General features: G+C 39.8%; 1 non-coding gene across 1 annotated transcript; it reads left to right on the forward strand.

Moving 5' to 3' along the window:
- Window positions 1-7424: 7424 nt before the first annotated feature.
- On the forward strand, window positions 7425-7497 carry trnav-uac. Its single transcript has one exon. It is a non-coding gene; the product is annotated as a tRNA-Val (tRNA).
- The last annotated feature ends 8861 nt before the right edge of the window (window positions 7498-16358 follow it).

A 16358-nucleotide genomic window follows, 5' to 3' on the forward strand; every position in this document is an offset into this window, starting at 1 on the left:
CGTTATCATCCCATTCAATGGATGGTAGATGTTGATATTCCTGAATATTTCTAAGTTTTCTCATTGTCCAGTCTAATCATCACTACAAAAGTGTAATTGAAGCTCGTTATATCGATATCTGCAAACATTTTGGAGTCATATACATTAAACGCATTTGTTTCTTCAGAGAAAATATTGAATACCATTCTTCACCACTCAATGACATTGACTTTCATTCTGTAATATTAATTTTCCTTGTCTACTTATTTTCTTCCATGTTTTAGCGCAAATGTCTAAATATTGATGATACATAAAGTAACTACAATTATTAATTATTTTTCTTCAGAAGCAAACCCGAGTTAAGAAAAATAGAATATTGAAAAGCTGAGAATTTTGAATGGCAAAATAATTCTGATCAATGAGTACAGCATATCTGAGGTGCTTTTTGCACACCATCATTCCAACATTTTTAATCACAGTGCACTGATTTTAATGAATATCTAATCAACATCAGAGCAATCTTGTTCAGAAATATTGAGTTATTTAAGTTGTAAGACTTCGAACACTAATTTTCATTTCATTGTCATTCCAATAAACAGACAGTAATTCCGTTTAGTCTTTGTAACAGCATGAGATTTGCATTTTAGTTAAGTCCATTATTTCTTACTGTTTCATATTACAATGAAAAACAGATTATTTATTCCAGGTCAACACACCCACTAAACAAACAATGATATTCATTCCAGCACTTGCAGTAAATACCTTATTATTTCTTATTTGAATACGCTCAGGAATCATGACGTTAACGTTCAGACATATAAATCAAGTCATGTCTGATTTCTTTTCACACCAATAATTACTGTTCATCTCTACACATTACGTAGTTACATAACAACCTGACAGTTCTCATCATTAACATGGTTGCAATGAACTTTTTGTAATCCAGATTGTAGCCAAAAAATATTTTAACATTGTTCAAATACAGTATATCCAGCTTTAAGTATGATATTATGGCACAGTACATCAACTGATGCAACCATATTACAGTGTAGTTTCCCATTCATCGAAAGCAGTTTTTTATTGTAATATTGCAGTCCCAGTTGATTTTTAGTTCAATAATGGAATCCTATTGACTTTTCTTTTAATAGTGGATTCCTGTTGACTTGCGTTGACTAGAATTCAATTCAATACAAACTTGTGTTGTGTTTAAAATCATCCCACTAAGACCTACATCTTTTACATACTAAAATTCTTTTAAAATTTTTATGAAGTTTGTTCCATGCAAGAATAAGTGCAGTTACATCCATTTGTTTGTTCGTTCAACCAACACACTAAATGTTCAATTCTTGGAAGCCCTACTTTTTGAAAAAGGAAAGTTGTCTTCAGGTAAAATATCACATTAAATGCCTGTTTTCTTTTTCAAATCATGTTCGTCAAAATGATTATTATTTTAATTTTAATTGTAAAAAAGGATGCTTTGAATATATTGTTTTTTTTTATTTTTATTTCAACATTATTTATCCATGTGCAATAATTACACAATTATACAAATCCTTTTTAAACCACATGTCATTCACTGCATCTTTTATTCACTATAAATTCACTTTCACTGTCAGTTTATTTTCTTCCTAATTCTGACACAAATATCTAAACATTGATCAGAATAATAATTATATAATTTAAAATAGCATCGCTCTACAAGGAAATCAATGGATCAAAATTAAATTCTTGCATTTCCTCCATTATTGAACAAAAAGAAAATTTTGTCCAATAATCACTGAATGGATTTTTTTTGTGTGTTCGGTCTTTAAACCTGTATTGTATTCCTTTGTTTAACAACCTTCATGACTATCCAATCAACATCGCAGCAAAGTGCTGTTAAGATATTGAATCACTTTATTTGCTTCCATTACAACATTAATTATCCATTCATTATCATTGCAATTATTACACAATTATTTCAATTAGTCTTTCTATCAAATGTTGTGAGATTCACATTTTATGTTAATCATTTGTATCTTAGCATGAATACTACAATATAAAATCCATTTTTCAGCTCAACTATCCCACAATGGAACCAATGACTTCCCATCAAACACTCTTTGTAAATATCTGATATTTACCCATTTGAATAATCACAATAATCTCAGACTTTAAAATTCAGAAAACTATAATTACCTTTTATTGGAATAATTCCTGTTTGTTTCTATACATTGCTCAGTCACACAGCAAGATGAGATTTCTCATTATTCTTAAACTGACTGATATGATTTTGACAATCCAACTGTTGCTAATATCTAATAATTGTTCAATCTAGTATGATATATCAATGTGGAATTCCAACTCAGTATATGAACAAATATAAAATTATGGCAGTATATAATCTCTCAATCATTGTGAGCATCAAGTTTTATTTTAATGATGGCAACACTGTTGAATTGTCTTTCAAGTCAACATGAGTTTTTAATCTGTCGTTCATTCCAATAATTACAATGCTATTTATTTTCTTCAGGCCACATAGAAAAGCATACATTTAATTCTGCTGGTTCGGTATTCTTTCGAAAATATTTGAGAATGTTGCTGTCTTAAAGAAGAAAGAGTTGAAGTAAGGATATTCATCAATTCTTTTTCCAAAAAGCTTTGCTCAAACAACTAAAAGATATAAAAGCTTATTCTCCATGAAAAGAAAATCAATTTCTTCTTCAATAAAATAAATAAATGCCATTTCCTATTATTCATCAATCAGCTGATTTCCTGCATTCGTAACTAAATGTTGTAATTTTTCTAATGTCTTTATATCCTTGACTCAAAGTTATTTTTAAATTATTATTTAGGTTATGGATTGTCTGAATTTTAAAAAAAAAAAATTCACTCACCTATGTACACTGATTGTCAGATTGAAATGTTTCGAAAATATTGGAGTATTTTCATTTGACTTTGCGTAACTCTCATTTATTGCATGATGGTTAAAGTGTGTTTCCAAAGCAATGCTAGCATCAAAATTTCATTAATTTTAAATAAGATCATTGACACCAAATTATTCCATCTGCATTATTGAAATCAGTGCTCACACAAAACACAGCACATTGGGGAACACAGATCTTCATGAGCATCTAATTACTGTTCAGTAGAGTACCCGAAGTATTTTATTGTTCCTGAGAGCAATTACCAAGGTAAACTTTTGGCCCTCAGTCCATCCAATAAATGCAATCGATATCTTACATTTCAGCTCACTAATTAAACAAAATGTCTGCTGCTTAAACCAACAATTACACTTTTGAATGAATATTGACTGTAATACTAAGAAATAAATCTATTTCATGCTGAAAATCTTTTACATTTTCTTGTTCTTTCCTGTGTGCAAGAGAAAGCTCATGTTGCACACATTTTACTGTATTACTCAACAACACTAAATTTTGAATTTTTGGCAGTCCTGCATTTCTGGAAAATGGGAAGTGGTCTTCAGCTGACATGTCACATTAAAGACTGCTTCTTTAATTCATGCGTGCTGCAAACTATTTATTGTTTTCGTTTAATAATTAGAAAACTGCTTTGAACTTGTTCCAGTCTTGTCATTCTTATTTTAATGTTATATGTCAATGTGCATTGATGATGTATTTATGAAAATTCCTTTTTCAGTCAAATGTCATTTAATGTAGCTTTTGTTCAGTGTAATGTTCACTTTGACTCTATGCATTTTTCTTCCTAATTCTGACACAAATATATCAACATTGATAAGAATAATGACATAATTTTAAATAACAATGCTCTACATGGAAACCAATACATTTTTTTTTTCATGTATTCCCTGCATTTTTGAGCAAAAAAAAATTATGTTCAACATTCGGTGAATGGTTCTTATTTTTCATCTATCCTTAAAGCCAGCTACTATATTTTAATCCACAGGGTGTTACCAGTCTTAATTAATATCCAACCAAGGTCACAGCAAAATGCTATTAAAATAATGCTATCGCCCCACAGTAAGATAAGCAAGAGATATCTTTGTATTATTTACGTGCTACATCTTTCCTAGGGCAATAATCAAACTAAAATATTTCCAGCTGAGAATGCTCATAGTAATCAATTCCAGCTTCGGGCAGCTGTCTGTATGGAGTTTGCACATTCTCTCCGTATCTGTTTGGGTTTGCCCTGGTTTCTTCCCACAGTCCGAAGATGTGTAGGTCAGGTGAATTGGCTGTGCTAAATTGCCCATATTGTTAGGTGCATTAGTCAGAGGGAACTGGGACTGGGTGGGTTACTCTTCGGAGGGTCGGTGTGGATTTGTTGGCCCGAAGGCCCAGTTTCCACACTGTGGGAGATCTAATCTAAAAAAATTCAAAGCATGTATTGAGATGACGCACGTTCACGGTATGGGCAATCCAGTTCAATCACCCATACAAAAGTGTAATTGTGACTCAGTACATTTTGATCAGATCCCCATTAAACTTAATCAGCTGTTTTTTTCTTCCAGAGACAATATTCAAAGCAATTTCTCTATAAATGCCGTTGACTGTATTTTTCTGATACCTATGTTCTTTATCCACTTATTTTCTTTGTTATTCTGTCATAAATGTCAAAACATTAATGACACAGAAATTGCAACAATTACATATGGTAATTCTACAAGAATAGCAGCAACACGAAGCTTAGAATTCTTCGATAACTGAGAGTTTTAAATGACAGCACAATTCTGATCAATACTTGCTACGTATCAGTTTTTATCGAACTCATCATACCAGTATTTTAATTCTCAGTTCACTGACTTTACTAAATATCTAATCGACATCAGAGCAAACTCGTTGGGAAATATTGCATAATTTACTTTGTCAGAATTCTAAAATTAATCAGCAATTCATTGTCATTCCAACAGTCATACAGAAATTTAGTTGATGTTTTGTAACATGCATCACGAGATTCACATAATAGCTGACTCCATTATTTATTAGTGCCAGTATTACAATGAAAGATGTATCTTTTATTTCAGGTCAACACATCCACATACCAACTAATCATTTCCCATCATGCACTAACAGCATTTGAATGTTCACAGTAATCGTTGGATTAATATTGGGCCTTATAAGTTAAGACACTGCTGAATGTTTTGCATTCCAATAATTACTGGTCAGTTCTACACATTATGGATAGCAATATGAGATTTTTAATCATTTCCAAGTTTGCTATGAACTGTTTACAAAAACAATTGTTGCTAATATGTAATATTTAATAATTGTTCAAGTCCTGTGTGTCTTATTGTGGCTCCTATCCCTCTAGACCCTTCCTATCCAGAAATTCATCCGGTTGCCTTTGAAATCTTCTGAGTGTACTAGCCTCCTCCACTTCCTCTGGTAGCTCATTCCAAACACGCACAACCTTCTGTGGGAAAGGTGCCTCAGGTCTCTCTTAAAATTTTAGCATTCTCACCTTAAACCTATGCTCTCTAGTTTTCAACTCGCCCCACCTTGGGTAAAAAAATTAAACACTCAGTTTACAAACTTTCCATACTGCCTCACCCTGCAGTCCAAACATTGTAACCCTGACAACATCATTGTCTATATTCTGAAAGCAATTTTACGTGATATTCTAACCTTTTCGATGATGCCAATAACGCTGGACAACAACGAGCTATTGGAGACAGAAAGATGAAGCGTAGAACGGCAGCAAATGTTAGTGCGGGACACCGCTGAACAGCAACAGCTCCCGGCGCGACTTGTTTATGAAGTGTCATGGTTATCACGTTCGCCTTTCACAGGAAAGGATCCCAAGTCTGAAACTGGGCAGAAACAGCCCTGTTCCCAACAGGAGCCTTTTAGACGAGCGGGAATGGAGCTTTCTTGCTTGCTTTGCCATTCGCAAACCTGGCTTTGAGTTTGCTCACGCAAACCTGCTCTCGGGTGAAAAGTAATGCAATTCCATTTAATTATTGGGCGAAACGTTGTTAAGGCTTTCTCCAACCTGGTTCTGAACATACGCCATTCTATTTGAGAGTGCAGTTCCCGCGTTCTGATCCATCAGCGAAAAGCAGTACCGCATTTGCATTCCTTGCGCAGGCGGCCCGTTTCCAAGGCAGGGAAGAAGCTGATGCGCTGGTGTCACAGTGCATCACGGATTCCTGAACTAGTCTGTCTGTCAAATGTACGTCAACGTCCCCCAATGATGGGCTATCATTAGCTGCTGTGAAATTGATATTGTAGACGGGCACATCGCAGCAGATGTGCGAGTCGGAGAGAGATCATTGAACCCTTTTCACGTGACTTTGCATCTGTTGTTATGCAGGAGCACAATTGGAAGCGCATGAAAAGGGGCAGCTCTGCCGGCTGGAAGTGTGGCCGAGCGGTCTGAGGCGCTGGATTAATACTCCAGTCTCGACAGTGCTCTCGGCAAAAGGCGGGGTTTAAATCCCTTCGCTGCAATATTCGTTGATCAACTCCAACGATGCAGCCTTGTTGTAATGCAGTTCCTACGCTTGGTGCATTTCTGTTTAAGACAGAAAGAAAATGGTATTGCTTCCCGGGGAATGAACTGTGGTGTGGGGAAGTGTCTGTGCTGTCAAGATCGTGCTCGCCTCCCGCGCGGAAAATCGCAAGCAGCTCGAGTGTTGCTTTCCGTTCCAGGCAAGTTGAGATTTTAATGGAACCGAATGGAGACTGTTATTTCATCGCGGTTGAGAAACAAAGTCCTTCGGTGACTCGACTCGTCGTTATTTGGTTTTCTGGCCAATGAGAAAAAAGTCCCAATGAATTTCGTTGTCATATGATATTTATTTTCTCCGATTTCCTTCATCTCCGTCCTGGAGACATCGGAAGGAAAATGTAATCTATTCGAGACTGTGATTGGTGAAATTCACTTTTTTATGGCCATTCTTAATGTGTCCTTTCTTTCTCTCTTTTCAACATTGTCTGGAAAGCGGTGGTGCACTCAGGCTCCAGTATGTTTGAAAGAGTAGTTTGGAAATGCCCTGTTGTTAGTTGTGACATTACTTAATGGTTCATGACCCCGGACTGTCTCACATTTAGCATTCATGCTTACGAATAACAGGGTTTCTGAGGTAACTTCCAGCTGCAAAAATCCTCAACTGAGAATCTGGGAAAATTTCCCGGAGTATGGTCAGTCGGAGCAAAAGTAAGGAAGTCGTTCGTTTCTGCAGTGTTTCACAATACGACCTTTCCCGTGAGCAGTCGAACAGACTAAATGATTGTGCCACAGACTGCGACGGCAAGCTCCGCTAAAAAGTAATCCTTTACAGCCGGTGTAAGCAACACAATGTTATTTGCGCACACCGCGTGGAAACAGATACTTCGGTGTATCTCGTCCATGCTCACCACATAGCCAAAATTAAACAAGTCCCATTAAACAATGAGCGATTGGAAACAGAAAGGTGAAAGGTAAAATGGATTCAACGTTCAGTGCTGGATGCCACTGAGGCTCCGTAGAAGCGACTGCGGCTTGTTTCTGTAGTGTAGTGGTGATCACGTTCGCCTTACTCGCGAAAGGTCCCCAGTTCAAAACTAGGCAGAAACTGCTTTGTTCTTCAACTGCAGCATTTTACATGGACAAGAACGGAGTTTTCTTGCTTGCTTTCCCATCTGCAAACTGCCTTCGAATTTGCTTGAACAAATCTGCTCTTGTAGTGAAATGTAATGCAACTCCATTTAATAACTGTGCAAAGTATTTTAAAGTTTTTCTCCTGGTTCTGATCATATGCCATTCTGTTTGAGAGTGTAGTTATCGCGTTCTGATCCTTCCATGAAAAGCAGTACCGCATTTGCATTCCTTGTGCAGGCGGCGCGTTTCCAAAACAGGGAAGAAGCTGATGCGCTGGTGTCACAGCGCACCACGGATTCCTGAACTAGTCTGTCTGTCAATTGTACCCCCAAAGTCGTCTATGAAGGACATTATTTGGAAGCTGTCTGTCGTTATTCAACGTGCGAGAATTTCACCAATCACAGTCTCGATTAGATTACCTTTCCCTTCCGATGTCTCCAGGACGGAAATGAAGGAAATGGGAGAAATGATAATAACTTCTCAAACAGCCTTCCCAGTAAGCTGCTCGCCTCGATCATCACTTCAGTTCCTAATACCCTAAGCGCAGTCGCGCTTCCCATATAAACCGATGGCGCATTAACAAAGAGGCAGACTGAGAGACCCCGGAAGACTTTGCTCCCACGAGGAACACAATGGCCCGAACTGAATAACAGGAGAAGGAACATTTACACATACTCGTGCAGACAGTAAATACCGTTAAGAATTCTCGAGAAGACATTCTCATCTATTCAAGGAGATGGCTGGAATCTCCAGTGGCAATTACAATTGAATTGTTACTGCCAGACGCTTGTTTAAATTCCATTCAGTTTATTCTTGTTTTAATCACTTGACAATTTTCGCCACTATGCTGTTACAGCTTTAAGATTATCCTCTTTGTTTTGTACCCCGATGAAATCTGCCTGCACTCTCTGCTAGGGGGAGAACATTCTTGCCCTCTGTGCAGAGAATCAGTTCTGGGTCAGCCTGGTACATGTCTTTCCCGCGATGTCAATTTGTTTCATCAAACTGCTTGCCAGCTTTGTACCTGATCTCTGATCCATTTGGCTGACACCTCGTGATCGTGAATTGTTTATGTTTTTAACCTGTTATCAGTCTCCCGTGGGGGATTTCGCTGAAACCCACATACACGACATCATTTTCATTCCCCTCATTTGAACATCTGATCACTTCCTCAAATCATGTAATCAGATCTGTTATGTATCACCTCCTTTGACAAATCCATGCTGACTCCTTGATCAAACATTGCCTGGACAAGTCGCAATTAATTTTCTCCTTCAAAGGTTTCTCCAAACGTTTCCCGACCACTCCTGTGAGACTCACTTTGCTGTATTTCGCTGGTTTGTTTCTACCTGCCTTGTAAAAATGTGGAAACCCATTAGTAGTCCTGCAGTCCTCGACCAACTCCCCTGCGGCCAAAGAGGAATGTTAACATTGGTCAGAACCCCTTAAATTACTCCTTTGTCTCACAAAGTTACGTGTGGTAAATCTCCACTCTGAGCTGGGGATTTGTCCACGTTTAAGACTCTCAACACCTCCAGTATAATCTCAATTCCGATATGAAACTGATCATCTTCCTGCATTCTATACAGATGTCTTCCCACAAAGGGACTGCTCGCCATCTGAATGTGTAAAGTGATTGATCCATATATCTTTACAACTGTACACTACTGAATTCTAACACTGGAGGGAACGCATTCACCTATTTTAACTGGAAGACGCTGTTTTCAGCCTTTGCGCCTCTTAAACATTGTGACAGTGAGAAAGCGTTTCAGTGTTTTCTATCCGAAAAAAAGACCGTCACTTGATGACACCTCCTGCGTGGACTCCAATCCATTCACATCTGACATGAGGGATTTTTTTCTCTCTGCTGTTCATCACATCCAGGAAAGAATTGCGGTAGAAATGATTGCTATCTTCGTTGACCTAAGAAGTTGATGTCGATGGCTCACCTTGTAATGGGAACTATCCACAAGAGAATTTTTCAAGAGGAACACAGTTCTGAAATCTGAGCAGGGGATCATTGCACAAGCAGAGTAACAGGCTGCTACCAGGTCATGCGCAGTCATTTTTCTTCGAATATTCACAGTATCCGACTCTAACGAGAGCAAAACCAGATGGTGCTAGAAAAACTCAGCAGGTCTAGCAGCATCTGAAAAAAGAAATCAGAGTTAACATTTCGAGTCCAGTGACCATCCTCAGAACTGACGATAGCTTGGAAAATGTTGGTTAATCTGCAGAAGATATAGTGGGGGTTGGGTGAGGGTAAGGAATAAACGAAAGGGGTGGATAGAGTTCAAGTAGAGAGAAGAACAGTTGGACGAAGGATTGGATGATGATCTGGCTGGAAGGGTGAATAGCTATTAATGGAGACTGTTCGTGGCGAACCATACGTAGTGTGTTATTGCAGGCTCTGTGACAATAGGGCCTTTGCGTGTTTGATAGAGGGATAGGATTGGGAGAGTACAGGCCCTAAAATAATGAAAATGATATGGAGTCTGGAAGGCTGCAGGCCCCAAATACAAACTGAGGTGGTATCCTTCCAGCATGCCCTGAGTTTCGCTGGAACTCTTCTTGAAGACAGAACTTTTATTGTCTGCAATGTGCTCACCGAATCCAAACTTCGTTTCCCAAGATAGTGGAAACCACATTGCAGTAGATTGGATTGCGTGAAGTGTAGTTCATGTGTTGCTTCACCGAGAAGGTTTGTTTGGGCCATTGGAAACAGAGGAGAGAAGACGCCAATAGACAGGTGAGTAGAGACAAGCAGCAAACAGAAATATTATGAGAGAAATCATGAGAACAAGAAGCCTAACAAAAAGGCACTTCACCTGAATGCTGGTCGCATTTGTAACATGGTTGAAGACATAATGGCACAAATCAACATGAATGAAAATGATTTAATAGCCGTTAGAGAGGTACGGTTAAGGGCTGGACACAATTGGGAGTTAAACATCCAGGAGTACGAGAGTATTTGGAAGTTTCGAGAGCAGTGTAAAGAAGTTGGTGTCTCTCTGTTATTCAAGGCCGACATTAGGGCAGCGTAGAGAGACAATGTGTGTTCTATTGGGAATGATGAATTACTTTGCGTGGAAAGTAGAAATTCTAAGAAGAAAAAGTCACTGATAATTGCAGTCTATAGGCCAGCAAACAATAACATCACACTGGTGAATGCAATAACAAACAAATAAGCAATGCCTGTAAAAATGGGTCAGCTATTATCATTAGGGATTTTAATTTACATGTAGCTTGGTCGATGAGGAGGTCGATGAATGTACCCATGATGGTTTGCTTGAACAGTATGCAATGGAAGCGACGAGGGAGAAAACAATCCTTGATCTGGTCCTGTGTAATGGAACAGGAATAATTAATGATCTCATAGTTAGGGATCCTCTTGGAACGAGAGATCACAATATGGCAGATCTTAGATTTCAGATGGGGACTGTCAAGATAAAATCCTGTGCATGTACACGGGGCACAACAATAGAATGAGAGCACACCTGTCTAATGTAGACTAGAAACAAAGATTATTTGGTGGGACAGATATCGAGCAGCGCAGGACTTCCAAAAAGATTGTTTTGTAGAAGTGCTCAGCAAAGTTATTTTCCAGTAAAAAGGAAGGACTGCAAGAAAAGGGGTAATCTGCCTTGCGTGACTTCGGAAATAAGGGAGGCTAACAAAGTCAAAGAGAAAGCATACCATGTAGCCGAGAACAGCTTGAAACTGGAAGATTGGGGAAACTTTAAAGATAAACATGACGAAGTACAGAATACAAAGACGGATAGAAAAAGTTTCTATGAAAATATAAAACGAAGAAAGAGTGGCTAAAGTAAATGTTGGTCCTTTCGAGGATGAGAAGGGACATTGATTAGTAAGCTTAATTATTGATTAGTAAGCTTAATTTTTGCAGTGGGGAAGATGCTTGAGTCTATTATCAAGGAAGAAATAGCAGGGCATCGAGATAGAAATTGGAAAGACGTAACGTAGGTTCATGAAGGTTCAAGCAGAGATGTTATGTTACAGCTGTACAAGGTGCTGGTGCGGCTATCCTTGGTGTACTGTGTGCACGTTTGGTTCCCTTCCTTGAGGACGGATGCACTAGCACTTGGGTGGGTGGGGGGGGGGGGGGGGAGGAGGGGTGCAGAGGAGGTTCGCTCAGTTGATTCCGAAGTTAAGGGAGTTGGCCTATAAAAAGAGACTGCGTAGATTAGGATTATTTTCTTTGGAATTTAGAAAAATAAGGGGTCAATCTTACTGAAACATAAAACTTTGAACGGAATAGATTAGATAGAATTAGAAAGGATGCTTCCACATTCGGGTGAAACTCGAACAAGAGGCCATAGCCTCAGGATTAGAGGGAGCAGACTTAGATTGATTTCAGAAGGACCTTCTTCACCCAGACGGATGTTAATATATAGAATATCTTGCCCAGCGAAGACGTGAATGCTCGTTCAATAAAAGTGTTTAAAGCTAAGAGCGATACTTCATTTGAATGATAAAGATAATAAGGGATACAATGAGACGGCAAGTAAGCGGATTTGAGTCTTTAGCAAGATCAGCAATGATATGATTGAACGGCGGAGCAGGCTTGAAGGGCCGGACAGCCTACTCCTGCACGGATTTTTACGTTCTGTGCACTTATGTGTCAGAAAAGCAGAGATGCAGGGGGAAGACTCCATGAGGCGACTTGGTTCAGGTATTGGGAGTGAAGGCAGATTGCAAAAGGGTTTACTGTTGGGAATGGTCACTGTGGATGGTGGACAGGGACGGGAGAGGGATATATGTCTGATGATGGCATCTCGCGAGTGGTGGTGGAAATTTAAAAATAATCGATGATCACTTGAAGCACCACTGCGAATACATTTGCCAACTTTTATAGGTGCACAATTGAGAGCATTCTATCTGGATGTATCATTACCTGGTATGGCACCTGTACCATTCGAGATCGGAGACGGTTACAGCGAGTGGTGAACTCGGCCCAGACAAACGCAAAGGACAACCTATTATATGTTTGCACATTATTTATACATCTATGCAACTTAACTCTGTGATATGCTTGCAATGATCGCAAGACAAAGCTTTTCACTGTGCTTCAGTGCACGTGACAATGAATTCAATTCAATTCAATTCAATTGTGGAATATCGACGACATGGATTTTTGGAGCACCATGTGGTGGAGCCAAGTAGGGATCCGGCAATACTCGATTTAGCGTTGTGAAATGAGGCAGTCGAGACAAGGGAGCTGAAGATGAAGGAACCCTTAGGAGGCGGTGATGATAATATGATTGAATTTACCCTGCAATTACCCTGAGAGGGAGAATATGCAATCAACGATAACGGTATTAAAGTTGAATAAAGGCAAGTGTAAAGGCATGAGGGAGGAGCTGGATGAAATTGGTGAGGACAGAAGCCTAGCAAGAAAGCAGGAAAGTGGAAATGCAGTAGCAGGAGTGTCCGAGCGTAATTCATCAGACACATCAGAGACACATCCTGTGGAAAATGAGGCATGGTGTAGGGAGGATGAGGCAACCATGGCGGACTGAGGAAGTCATCGATAGCATAAAGGCAAAAGAGAAAATATATAATGTGGCGAAGGGCAGTGGGTAATCAGAGGATTGGTAAAATCACAAAGACCCACAAAGGGCAACAACAAACAAATGAGGAGGGAGAAGATTAAATATAAGATAACTACTAATATAAAGTAAGACTGCAGTTGTTTGGCATTGAGGGTGAGTTGGAGGTTTGGATTAGGAATTGGCTGGATGGAAGAAGACAGAGGGTAGTAGTTGATGGCAAAGTTTCTTCATGGAGTGCCGTCACTAGCGGTGTTCCGCAAGGATCTGCTTTGGGACCATTGCTGTTTGTCATTTTTATAAATGACCTGGAAGAGGGGTTAGAAGGTTGGGTGAGCAAGTTTGCGGATGACACAAAAGTCGGAGGAGTTGTTGACAGTGAGGAAGCATGTGGCAGGTTACAGCAGGATATAGAGAAGCTGCAGAGCTGGGCAGAAAGGTGGCAAATGGAATTCAATGTAGCTAAGTGTGAGGTGATTCACTTTGGGAAGAATAACAAAAAGATGGGGTACTGGGCTAATGGTCGGATACTTGGTAGTGTGGATGAGCAGAGGGATCTTGGTGTCCATGTACACAGATCTCTGAAAGTTGCCACCCAAGTAAATAGTGCGGTGAGGAAGGCATATGGCGTACTGGCTTTTATTGGTAGAGGAATTGAGTTCCGGAGTCCTGAGGTCATGATGCAGTTGTATAAGACTCTGGTGCGGCCGCATCGGGAATATTGTGTGCAGTTTTGGTTTAGGGGTGACTTGATTGAGGTGTACAAGATGATTAGGGGGTTAGATAGGGTTGACAGTGTGAACCTTTTCCCGTGTATGGAGTCGGGTATTACAAGGGGGCATAGCTTTAAATTAAGTGGGGTAGATATAGGACTGAAGTTAGGGGTAGGTTCTTCACTCAGTGAGTCGTAAGTTCATGGAATGCCCTGCCAGTAGCAGTGGTGGACTCTCCCTCTTTATGGGCATTTAAGCGGGCATTGGATAGGTATATGGAGGATAGTGGGTTAGTATAGGTTAGGTGGGCTTGGATCGGCGCAACATCGAGGGCCAAAGGGCCTGTACTGCGCTGTATTCTTCTATGTTCTATGTTCTATGTTTCTTTATTCATATAAACGCAAAAGAGAGGTAGAAGTTGACAATGGGCCATTGGAAAATGACAATTGACAGAAAGTAGTGGGAACAAGGAAATTGTTGAGGAACTGAAAAAATATTTTGTGCCAGTCTTCACAGTGGAAGACATGAGATGTACCCAAACATACAAGAAAATGGGGGAACAGATGTGAGTCTAGTGGCCATCCCTGTGAAGGTGCAAAAAACACTGAATGGCCTGAAGGTCGATACATCGTCTGAATCAGATAGAGAACACTCCAGAGTTCTAAGGTAGACAACTGAAGAAATAGTGGATATGTTAGTGAAGAGCTTTCAGGAATCGCTAGAACCAGAAAGGGTGCTATGGGACTGAAAAATCACAAACGTAACACCCCATTTTAAAAGGAAACAACACAAAAGCTGACCAATCAGCCGAATCTTGGTTGTGGATAAGGTCCTGGAATCCATTCCGTTGGAAGAAATTTCTGAGTACTTGGAAGTGTATGTTAAAATAAGGCAAAGTCAGCATGGTTTCATCATGGAGAGGCCATACTTGACAAATCTGGAAAAATTCCTCTTTGAGGAAGTAACGAGGAAGGTTATAAGGCTTCATGTAGGCCTTTGATATTTGCCGCACAGGAGGCTACTGAATAAGATAAGGGCCCATTATTTCAGAGGAAAGCTGCGCTCGCAGGACAGAAAGAAGTGATTGGGAGCAAAATGATCTTTCTCGGGATGGCAGCTGATGACAAGTGGCGTTCCTCAAGGCTGTGTTGGCGACCACAACTTTTCATTTTCTCCATTAGCGATCGAGGTAAAGTACCTGAGAGCACTGTGTGTCAATTTGCAGACAATGCAATGGCAGAAATACAGATAGCATTGAGGAGGCGGGGATGCTGCAGAAAGATATGGACATGTAGGGAGCATCGGAAAATAATTGGCAGATGGAGCATAATGTGGGAAAGTGTGAAGTGTTGCACTTTGGTCGGAAGAATAAAGACACGGACTGTTGTCCAAATGGGGCGAAGGTGCACATGTCTGTAGTGCAAGGATACTTGAGTATTTTAGCCCAGGATTCTCTTAAGATGAAGTTGCAGATTGAAGCTGTAGTTTGGAAGACGGCTGCAATGCTGATATTTATCTTTGGAATATTTGAATATAAACGCAGGGATGCACTTCCGCGGCTCTTTCACAGTCTGGTCAGACCACATCTGGATTACTGTGTGTACGTTTGGTCCTCAAATATTTTGGAAGGATGCACTGGTGCTGGAGTGTGTTCAGAGCTGATTCACCATTATGGTGTCAGAAATGAAAAGCTTGACACATGAGGAACGTTCGAGGACTCTGGGTCAGTACTCGATGAAGTTTAGAAGAATAAGAGGAAATCTAATTCGTACTTATACAATCGTGAATCGCCGAGACAGAGTGGATGCTGGGAAGGGGTTTTCATTTTTAGTAGAGACTAGAACCCAAAGGCACAACTTTGGAGAAAAGGGAAGACATTTGAGAGCAGAAATAAGAGACACTTATTCAGCCAGAGAGTGGTGAATGTATGGAATTCGTTGCCAGATAAGGCTGTGGAAGCTAGGGTTGTGATTATATGTAAGACTGAGGTATGTAGCAGCGTGGTTGTCAAGGGGATCAAGGTTTAGGATCAAGGTTTATGGGGCGAAAGCAGGAGAATTGGGTTTAGAAAGATATCTGCCATGATTTAATAGCAGAGCAGACACACTGCGCTGAATTGTTTAATTTCTGTTCTATTGTCTAATGGACTTCTGCATCGAATGACCTCCATTTGCTACTTCTCCTCCAACAAACATGCAAGCCTGACTTGGAGCCTTGTCAGCGAAGATCTGATTGAGTGCTGATCCATACATGATGCGACAAATGGTCTATTTCCGCCCTCCATCTTCTATTTTATCATTCTTCATAAAATAGAAGAATGCAATGACCACACTTGTGGCCAGTCCTCTGACTCATCTCTGAATAGGCAGTTGCTTTAGTTCCAGGATCATTGCCACCTGCGATCAAGAGCAGAAAGTATCTCCAACCCCTCGAGACCATTTGATCCCTTGTGCTATTCCCTTCAAAAAATCGTGAATGCCTACTCCAATTTCTCTTTTATTACTGTAAACCACTCAGTATTCACTCTTGTATCATTGTTTCTCCCCAAATTCAT

The sequence above is a fragment of the Chiloscyllium plagiosum genome, chromosome 39 (assembly GCF_004010195.1).
Source record: "Chiloscyllium plagiosum isolate BGI_BamShark_2017 chromosome 39, ASM401019v2, whole genome shotgun sequence".
NCBI lineage: Eukaryota > Metazoa > Chordata > Chondrichthyes > Orectolobiformes > Hemiscylliidae > Chiloscyllium > Chiloscyllium plagiosum.